Raw genomic sequence first — 9,132 nt, forward strand, 5'->3', positions numbered from 1 at the left:
ACATAATCTTTTTAATTTGAGATTAACTACTAATAATAAAAAATTTAGAGTAATTCAATATTATGAACATTAATTATTACTGTGAAATAACCTAAAATCATAATGCAATTTATTTATAAAGAAATAATCAAGTATTATTGTTAATTATGAAATAACCTAAAATTATAATGCATTTTATTTTTAAGGAAACAATCGTCCATTAATATCTGTAAATAAAAACTATCATCAAAATGTTTTGATTAAAAATATGAAGGGTTAATTACTATTCATTATTAATAATATATCGACTATATCAAAAAATAAAAATATAATTTTTCACATTTACACCATTAGAAGAATTACCATCATGAGTAAAATTTTATCAGAAAAAAAAGAATAAAATTACATACATAGTAAATTTAAAAAATAAATATTGTTAAGTAATTATGCTTTTTTTAATAAATAGTGAAAAATTAAATATCATAAACTATATTCTTTCAATACAATTTATAAATATTAATAATGAAAATAGTCTCACTAATAATGTAAATGATCAATACAATAATTATATAAAAAAATAACTAATTACATAATTGCATAATTTTCAAGATCCTATATAGTTGAATCTAATGGACAAATAAAAGATATCTATATGATAATATCCTAATATTTTAGCATACTATAAATCATATCATAAATTTATATATCATGTTATAATTTTAAGTCAACTCCTTAAACACCTTATAACATAAACCATCTAAAAAGATACACCAAACTAATGAATATCACATAGGTCACAACATACACTCTAAATTGTCACGATATTTCAAATAAAAAGAGTATTAATACAGAGAAACCAATGAATATAACTAATATAAAAAGCATCAAAGAGACACACAAAAAAATAATAATAAAGAGAATCAATAAAAATATTAATTGTGAATTACAAAAAAAAGACCTTGAGTCTCATGGAAAAAGGCAAACATTGAGGTTTGTATGAAAAAGCCATAGAGCGAAAAAAAGACAGAAAGTGCAAAATTAAAACAAAAAGGCATAGATGTCCTTAGAGTTCTTTTGTTCATCTATGTTGTGTTTCATGATTCTGTGGGAATCCCCTTGTAAGTTGGGTTAGCACTTTACAGTTGAAAGCTTGGAAGTGACCAAGTCAAGTTCAGGATTGCGTTTAGAATTTTGGACTTGTCCCAGATAGGAAGGGTAGTTCCTAGGGAGAATTGGTGCTTGTAATCAAGAATGATTATAGTGAAATTCCATCATCTTTGTGATGGAGACTGGATGTAGGCTGCACTGCACTTAGCAGCTGAATCAGGATATATCTGGGTGTATTTTCCTCTCTCTTCTACTCCATTTCCGTTTCTGCTGCACAAGAGGTAAAACCAAAAAATATCTCGTGCCAAGTGACAAGACAAAAAGAAAAGTCTCGTGGTTAGGGACGAGACAAAAATCAAAAAGTCTTCAGAAAATATTACAAAGACCAGCAAGTGTTCAGAAGTGAAAAAAGGGGGCAAAGATTCAACCCCCTTCTCTTAGCTACTGAAACCATCAATAATAAAGATATGTTCCTAAATTAGTATAATTATGTATTATTTATTAAATATTGATTATAATATAATTACAATAAAGGTATTTTTTATAAAATAATTTAAAATAGGTGAAAAATTTCATTTGGAGAAAAAATGAAGTTACGAGAGATCGACACGTCATCTTTATTAGTTGGGAGAAAACTCAGATTTAGTATATTATAAGTAGATAGATTCGATTTGTTGTACTTAACTGTATCTTAAAAAAATAAAATTTTTTTGAATATATTTAAATATACTTAAATATCATTACGTTTCAATGTATCTAATTTTATTTTTAATATGTATTATTAAAATTAATTTAAAAATAATATAAATATTTAAAATAAAAATATTTTAAATATTTTATATAATTAAAATAAGATATTAAAAATAATAAAAATTAATTTATTTTTAATATCAATAAAATATCAAAATATCACTATAATTTATCTAAAAAATATTTTATATTTTATATATATGCGTATTCTTATATTTTATAATATTTTTAAATTTATATATTGACATGTTTTATATCGTATCATATCATATTCTCTATCTGTATTAATATCTATACATCATAGCTAGACACTAAATATAATTGATAATGTATAATCCAATGTAGCAAAAGGTAGAATAACCTATATGGACAAAATTTTCTATTTTATGTTTGTGACAAAAGTTTGCCCCTTCAACTTAATAATTCATATTTTTGTTACCATTCATGCGCAATTGAAATATCTATTTCTACTATATATCATAGGGATATAAAAAAATTTGTATCTTTTCCCTTTAAAATGTCGTTCATTTTTACGTATATATAATCTAAGGAAAAAAATTTGTCAATTCCAAGAGTTGAACCAAGGTCTTTTAGTTTTAATATCTTGATGACTAAAAATTAAATTTATTATTTTTATCTATATTTAATTTTAATGCACTAATAGATAAAAGAATTTTATACATACATTTAAATAAGTATTATTATGTTTGTAAAAATAATTATTTTTAACAATTAATATGTGAATAGTCATTTAAGATTGTATCACAGGACATAAAGATAAGGATATAGAGACACAAAATCATCTTTAATGGATAAGACATGAATAGAGAGATTGTGCATAGAGAGGTAGAAATATTGAATTAGTATATTTTGTGTTCATTCTAACAGAAAAGACACAAATATACTAACAAGAGATACAACTCATTTTTTTATTATTCTTGTTAATTGTCTATAATTATATTTTTATTATTATATTTTTTCCCCAAATTTTTTAATAAAAAATGAGAATAAATTAGATTTTTATAATTTATCCTAGTTTATAACTGAATAAAATACAATACTAATTTTTGTATCTCTATCACTTGTGTCTCTATCTTTTGTATCTTGTTTTTAGTATCTACTTGTCTTGCCCTATTTTTTGGTGACTTAAATAAGCTAAAAAATACAAAACGAACAAAAAGATCAGCTTAAATAGAGGGACAGTTGTAACACCCTAACTACCAAAGCTCACGCTTCCGGCTGCGCTACTCTGATAGCTCAGACATTACGACGACACTTATACTATTTAATACTAAAATATGAGCCTGTTTAAAACTTTTTACCGCAAAACCGCTCCCAAAAATACTCTTGCTATACAACGTATATCCATGCATACCATACAACTTACAAAAACTCATAAAGGATATATCCATATAGATACATATATTTATAAATAATATTACAAGCATTATCCAATACAATTCCTATCCCTCTTACATAATATCTCAAGATAAAGGCGAGGGTACAATAAACCATAACTAAAACAATACAGAGCATCACAACAACAATTAAATAAACTCTTCGTGACTTCAGCGCCCATATCCTGAAAGGGAAAAATGTAGGGGGGTGAGAACATCATCCTTGAAAGGGTTCTCAGTAGAGGATTTTTGGGAATTACTGTGATAGGATACGTGAAGATAAACCGTACCAGTGATTAATAACCGTCTTATGCCTTTTTTCAAAAATAACGGTTTTCAAGAAAAGAGAAATCTAAAATCTTTTCTAAAAGAGAAAACTATTCATTTAAAACAAGAATCAAAAGCCTTTCAAAAGGTTTATCTATGCTGAACCAAAATAGCCTTTCATATTTTTCCAAACCAGAAACACAAAACCGAAACCAACCATCGGTCCATCTCAATTCAACCACGGCCCTAGGCCCAAACACTCCAACCATCAACCAGTCACCACAATCCAATCAGAGTCTCAGTCGCAAACACAAATAGGAAGGTTCAAGCACAAACAAATAATTACAACAAGTAGAATAATTAGCAGTTAATCACAAAGACAAACCAAGTACAATATGCACACCCAAACAATGTCACATAGATGCATATGATGCATGCCTGTCCTAGTGGCTGATGATATCATCTGTCGGTTATATAGCTAACTCGACACGTCCTCGTAGCTAACCATGGACAGAAACACCCATCGCGGAGCAAGTAGGTTTGAGCTACAACCCCATTGCTACTATCCGCTTAACCCAGAGCCAGTGGAATAACCACTACTGTGGCTACTACCCAGGCGGATGTTTAAAAGCTCAACCTGGAGCGAGTGAAATCACCACTACTACCGCTACTACCCAGGCGTCACAGTCTCTGACCTGGAGCAAGTGGGACGAACCACAACCCTTGCTACTACCCAAGTATCTCAAGCATATATTCATTCAGTCCCAGCCATGGATCAACATCCATCTCAGCCATCCGGCTTAAATTCATAATTCATAGTCAGCCATACGGCCCATAACTCATTCGGCAATCAGCCATAAATCAATATCATATACAGCCATTCCGGCTCATAACAAAATAGCACCTCCACCATTCAACATCATCAAATTCATAAATCGGTATTCAAGCCATAAATCACTTTTCTCAATTCATTCACTTTGAAATCAAGTTTCAACTCTTTTTAGCCTTGGCTTTAAATATCTCATTTCTCAAATCATCTCAGACTCATAAGCCACTTTTACTCAAGGTAAATTCCCCTTTTAAAACAATACCACTCTCGGCATCTTCTTTCCAAAACTTCCATAACCATGGAAAGTTAAAGATTCATTTTGAAACATTCAAAATCATCCATCCAACAATGGGATTTTATAACAAAGTTTCTTGGCAGAGTCCCAAGTCTTTAGGGGAGAATAATATAACTCAGTTCGCCAAATTCATTTAAAATTATTAAAACCTTGGCTTTCCGATTTGAGTAATAAAATGGGATCTAAGCCAAACCGAGTCACGTAATCATTCACTTCTTTCAATTCTGTTTCCTTTACTTAGGCAAAATCAACTTCAACCCCCAAGATAAATTCTAGAACGTTTCAACTGTTCAAAATTGTTTTAGTCTTGCAAGAATTCAAAATTCAAAGAGTACTTAAAACCTTTCTGATGCCGGAGCATCTATTAGGTTATTAGAAATATTAATTAAAGTAGTCTAGTTTAGCATATATTATTATATTGTGTTATGAGTTAGTCCCACATCGTCCAAGTCATGAAGGCTCCCCCTCCCCTACTAATATAAATATGCACATGTACCCCCCTTTTATTCATCAGAGTTGAATTGATTGAGTATATATTTAAATAAGCTGCGTGCTTATTTTCCTCTAAGCTCTTTGAGAGTAAGAGGTGCATCATTGGCTTAAGCAACCAAGGTGGGTTCTTGGCTACCTTCACCATAGTGGGGTTGTTAACCTTGCCAAGATTTGTGACCCAAGCAGACGTCCCGCCGTCAGTTTGGTATCAGAGCAAGGTCGGTCCTTGTGGCCTTCACCTTGCTTTAGTAAAATTTTATTTGGTTCGTGGGTACGGTCTTTAGTGCGGTTCTCTTGCTGTTGGTACGAGTCGTCGTCAGTACGGATTGTCTGCTGTGAAGTTCCGGGTAATATCATTTTTTTCTCTTTTTTTGGTGCATTATCATCATCATCATCACAACATCAAAGCATCAGTTTCATTGCATAGTAAAAGATGGCTCTGAAGCGTAGAACCATTCAAGAAATTGAAGAGGAGGAATTACGACGCCAAGTTAAGGAGTTGCAAGAGCAACTTGCAAAATATGAAGCTACTCAACATAATCATGGAACCCAGACTGAAGACAGTCCTCTAGTGAAGAGGATAATGGAAATCCATTTCATTATTCTTCTTCATTTGAGGATTTGTCGACACGAAGAGCACGGCACAATACGGCTCACAAAGCTAAAGACTTAAGAATCAAAATTGATATTCCTAAGTTTGAAGGGAGACTCCAACCTGATGATTTCATTGACTGGCTTTGCATAGTGGAAAGAGTATTCGAGTTAAAAGACATCCCAGATGACAAGCGAGTGAAGCTTGTGGCGATCAAGTTAAAGAAGCACGCATCAGTATGGTGGGAGAATCTCAAACGTCGGCAAGAAAGAGAAAGACGGAGCAAGATCAAGACATGGGATAAAATGCGCCGTGGACTAAGGAAAAAGTTCCTTCCAGAGCATTACATGCAAGAAGTTTTCATCAAACTTCATAATTTGAAACATAAATCATTGACTGTGGAGGAGTACACTATGGAGTTTGAAGAGTTTCTTATGAAGTGTGACATTCAAGAGCTTGAAGAACAAACTATTCCTCGCTACCTCGGAGGGCTTAATGAGGACATTGCAAACATTGTTCAATTACAACCATTCTGGACATTGGATGATGTTACAAGGCTAGCATTGAAGGTTGAAAGGCAAATAACACAGAAGAAGAACAATCGCTTCTCAAAAGAGAGGAGGTGGTTAATCTTCCAAAGCAGAAATGGACCCCTCAACAATCCTCTAAGGTGAGTCCTTTAAAAGGTTCACAAGCCAATAAGGAGCACAACTCTTCTCGCTTTACTAAATCCAATAGAAGGTGTTTCAAGTGCCAAGGATTTGGGCATATTGCTGGTGATTGCCCAAATCAAAGAGTTATCACTCTAATTGAAGAAGAAGACCATGAAGAGCCAAGTGAAGAGTTTGAGAAGGAGGATGATATTGACTATGATGCTGAAGAGGAGGTTCCAGCGGATTGTGGAGAAGCTTTGATGGTTTGCCGCATTTTGAACACTGCCATGCTAACAGAAGATGAAGGATGGCTCTGCCATAACATTTTTCACACACGGTGCACTTCCCAAGGAAAAGTATGCAAGGTCATCATTGACTCTGGAAGTTGTGAGAATGTTGTTGCCACTTATATGGTGGAAAAGCTGAAGATTCAAACTGAGGAACATCCTCACCCTTATAAGTTGCAGTGGCTAAGAAAAGGGAACGAGGTCAAAGTGACAAGGCGATGTTGCGTTCAATTCTCAATTGGGAGTAAATATACAGACGAGGTATGGTGTGATGTCATCCCAATGGACACATGTCACTTGTTGCTAGGACGTTCGTGGCAATATGATCGTCGTGCTGTCCACGATGGATTCAAGAATACTTATTCCTTCTTAAGGATGGAGTGAAGATTGTGTTGATTCCACTAAGACCTGATGAGTACGAGAAGCAAGTTGAGCCATCCTTAATCACAAGGTCAGACCTTAACAAAACTCATCGAAAGTTCAACTTCATGTGTTTTTTATTGATTTGTGAGGAGAACAAGGAGACCTTATCCGTTCATGAGGATGTCAAGCCTTTAATTGAAGAATTTTCTGATGTGGTCCCTGAGAAGATCCCTAATGGGTTACCACTAATGCGAGATATTCAACATGCCATTGATTTTGTCCCTGGTTCGGTGATCCCAAACAAGCCAGCATATCGTATGAGTCCTAAGGAGCATGACGAGTTGCAACACCAAGTAAAACATCTCCTAGACAAAGGCCTAGTCAGAGAAAGTGCTAGTCCTTGCGTTGTTCCTGCTCTGCTAGTTGCAAAGAAAGATGGTTCATGGCGTATGTGCATTGATAGTCGTGCTGTGAATAAGATCACCATCAAGTATAGGTTCTCTATCCCCCGACTTGATGATCTGTTGGATCAATTACATGGTACTGTTATCTTCTCTAAGATCGACTTAAGGAGTGGCTATCACCAAATCCATATGAGGCCTGGTGATGAATGGAAGACAGCTTTCAAGACATGAGCTGGATTGTACGAATGGACTGTTATGCCATTTGGCCTCTCTAATGCACCAAGCACCTTCATACGCTTGATGAACCAGGTATTCCGACCTTTTATTGGGAAGTTTGTTGTTGTTTACTTTGATGACATCTTAATATATAGTAAGGATCACGATGAACACCTAGTCCACCTACGTCGAGTATTTGCGGTACTTTGAGAGAAAAAACTATATGCTAATCTTAAGAAGTGTGACTTCTTGACGAATAGAGTCATATTTCTGGGATATGTTGTGACAAGTCAAGGTATTGAGGTGGATCATAGCAAAATTGATGCTATTGTTAATTGGCCTACTCCAAAGACGCTACATGATATAAGGAGCTTCTATGGATTAGCCTCATTCTATCGGTGATTCATCAAGAATTTTAGCTCCATTGCTGCTCCACTTATTGAATGTCTTAAGCATGATACCTTTACATGGAGTATTAATGCGCAACATAGTTTTGAGACATTGAAGGAAAGGATTTCTACTGCTCCTATACTTGCACTTCCAAACTTTGATTCCATGTTTGAGGTCGATTGTGACGCTTCAAATGTTGGTATCGGTGCTGTACTTTTTCAAGAAGGCCGACCAATTGCTTTCTTCAGTGATAAGCTTAATAACTATAAAATGAAGTATTCCACTTATGACAAGGAGTTTTATGCGATCGTACGAGCATTAAGCCACTGGAGCCATTATCTATTGCCTAAGGAGTTCATCTTGTATACTGATCACGAGGCTCTTAAACATATTAACTCCCAACAAAAGTTGAATCGACGCCATGCAACTTGGAGTGAGTTTCTACAATCTTTTCCATTTCTCCTTAAGCACAAATCTAGGACTCAAAATAAGGTTGCTGATGCCTTAAGCCGACGACACACTCTCCTTTTCACTCTACAAATTAATGTTGTTGGCTTTGAGGTTGTAAGGGAGTTATATGAGGGAGATCAAGATTTCGGAGAAATCTAGACGTGCTGCTTACAACAACCCTATCAACAATTTTTCATTCAAGAAGGTTACCTTCTCAAGGGCAATCAGTTGTGCATTCCTCGTTGTTCACTACGCCAATCAATTATCTGGGAGACCCATAATGGAGGATTAGCAGGACATTTTGGAAGAGACAAAACGTTGGCTCTCATAAAAGAGAAATTTTATTGGCCAAAACTTGAGCGGGATGTCATTCGACACATTCAGAGATGCCACATTTGTCACATTGCTAAAGGTGGAAATCAAAACACTAGTTTGTATAAGCCGTTGCCTATTTCGAAGGCCCCATGGGAAGATGTTAGCATGGACTTTGTTGTGGGATTGCCTAGGACGTAGAGGCAAAAGGGATTCTGTTATGGTGGTTGTTGACCGGTTCTCGAAGATGGCTCATTTTGTACCTTGTCATAAGACAGATGATGCCTCCTACATAGCATATTTGTACTTTAAAGAAGTTGTGCGCTTGCATGGTATTCCTCAAACAATA

The 9,132-nt window shown here is 34.3% G+C and overlaps 1 pseudogene; it reads left to right on the forward strand.

The window, feature by feature from the left end:
- Nucleotides 1-5,549: 5,549 nt before the first annotated feature.
- On the forward strand, nucleotides 5,550-8,763 carry LOC110273506 (uncharacterized; annotated as a pseudogene).
- The last annotated feature ends 369 nt before the right edge of the window (nucleotides 8,764-9,132 follow it).

This window comes from Arachis duranensis, chromosome 7 (assembly GCF_000817695.3).
Source record: "Arachis duranensis cultivar V14167 chromosome 7, aradu.V14167.gnm2.J7QH, whole genome shotgun sequence".
Lineage (NCBI taxonomy): Eukaryota > Viridiplantae > Streptophyta > Magnoliopsida > Fabales > Fabaceae > Arachis > Arachis duranensis.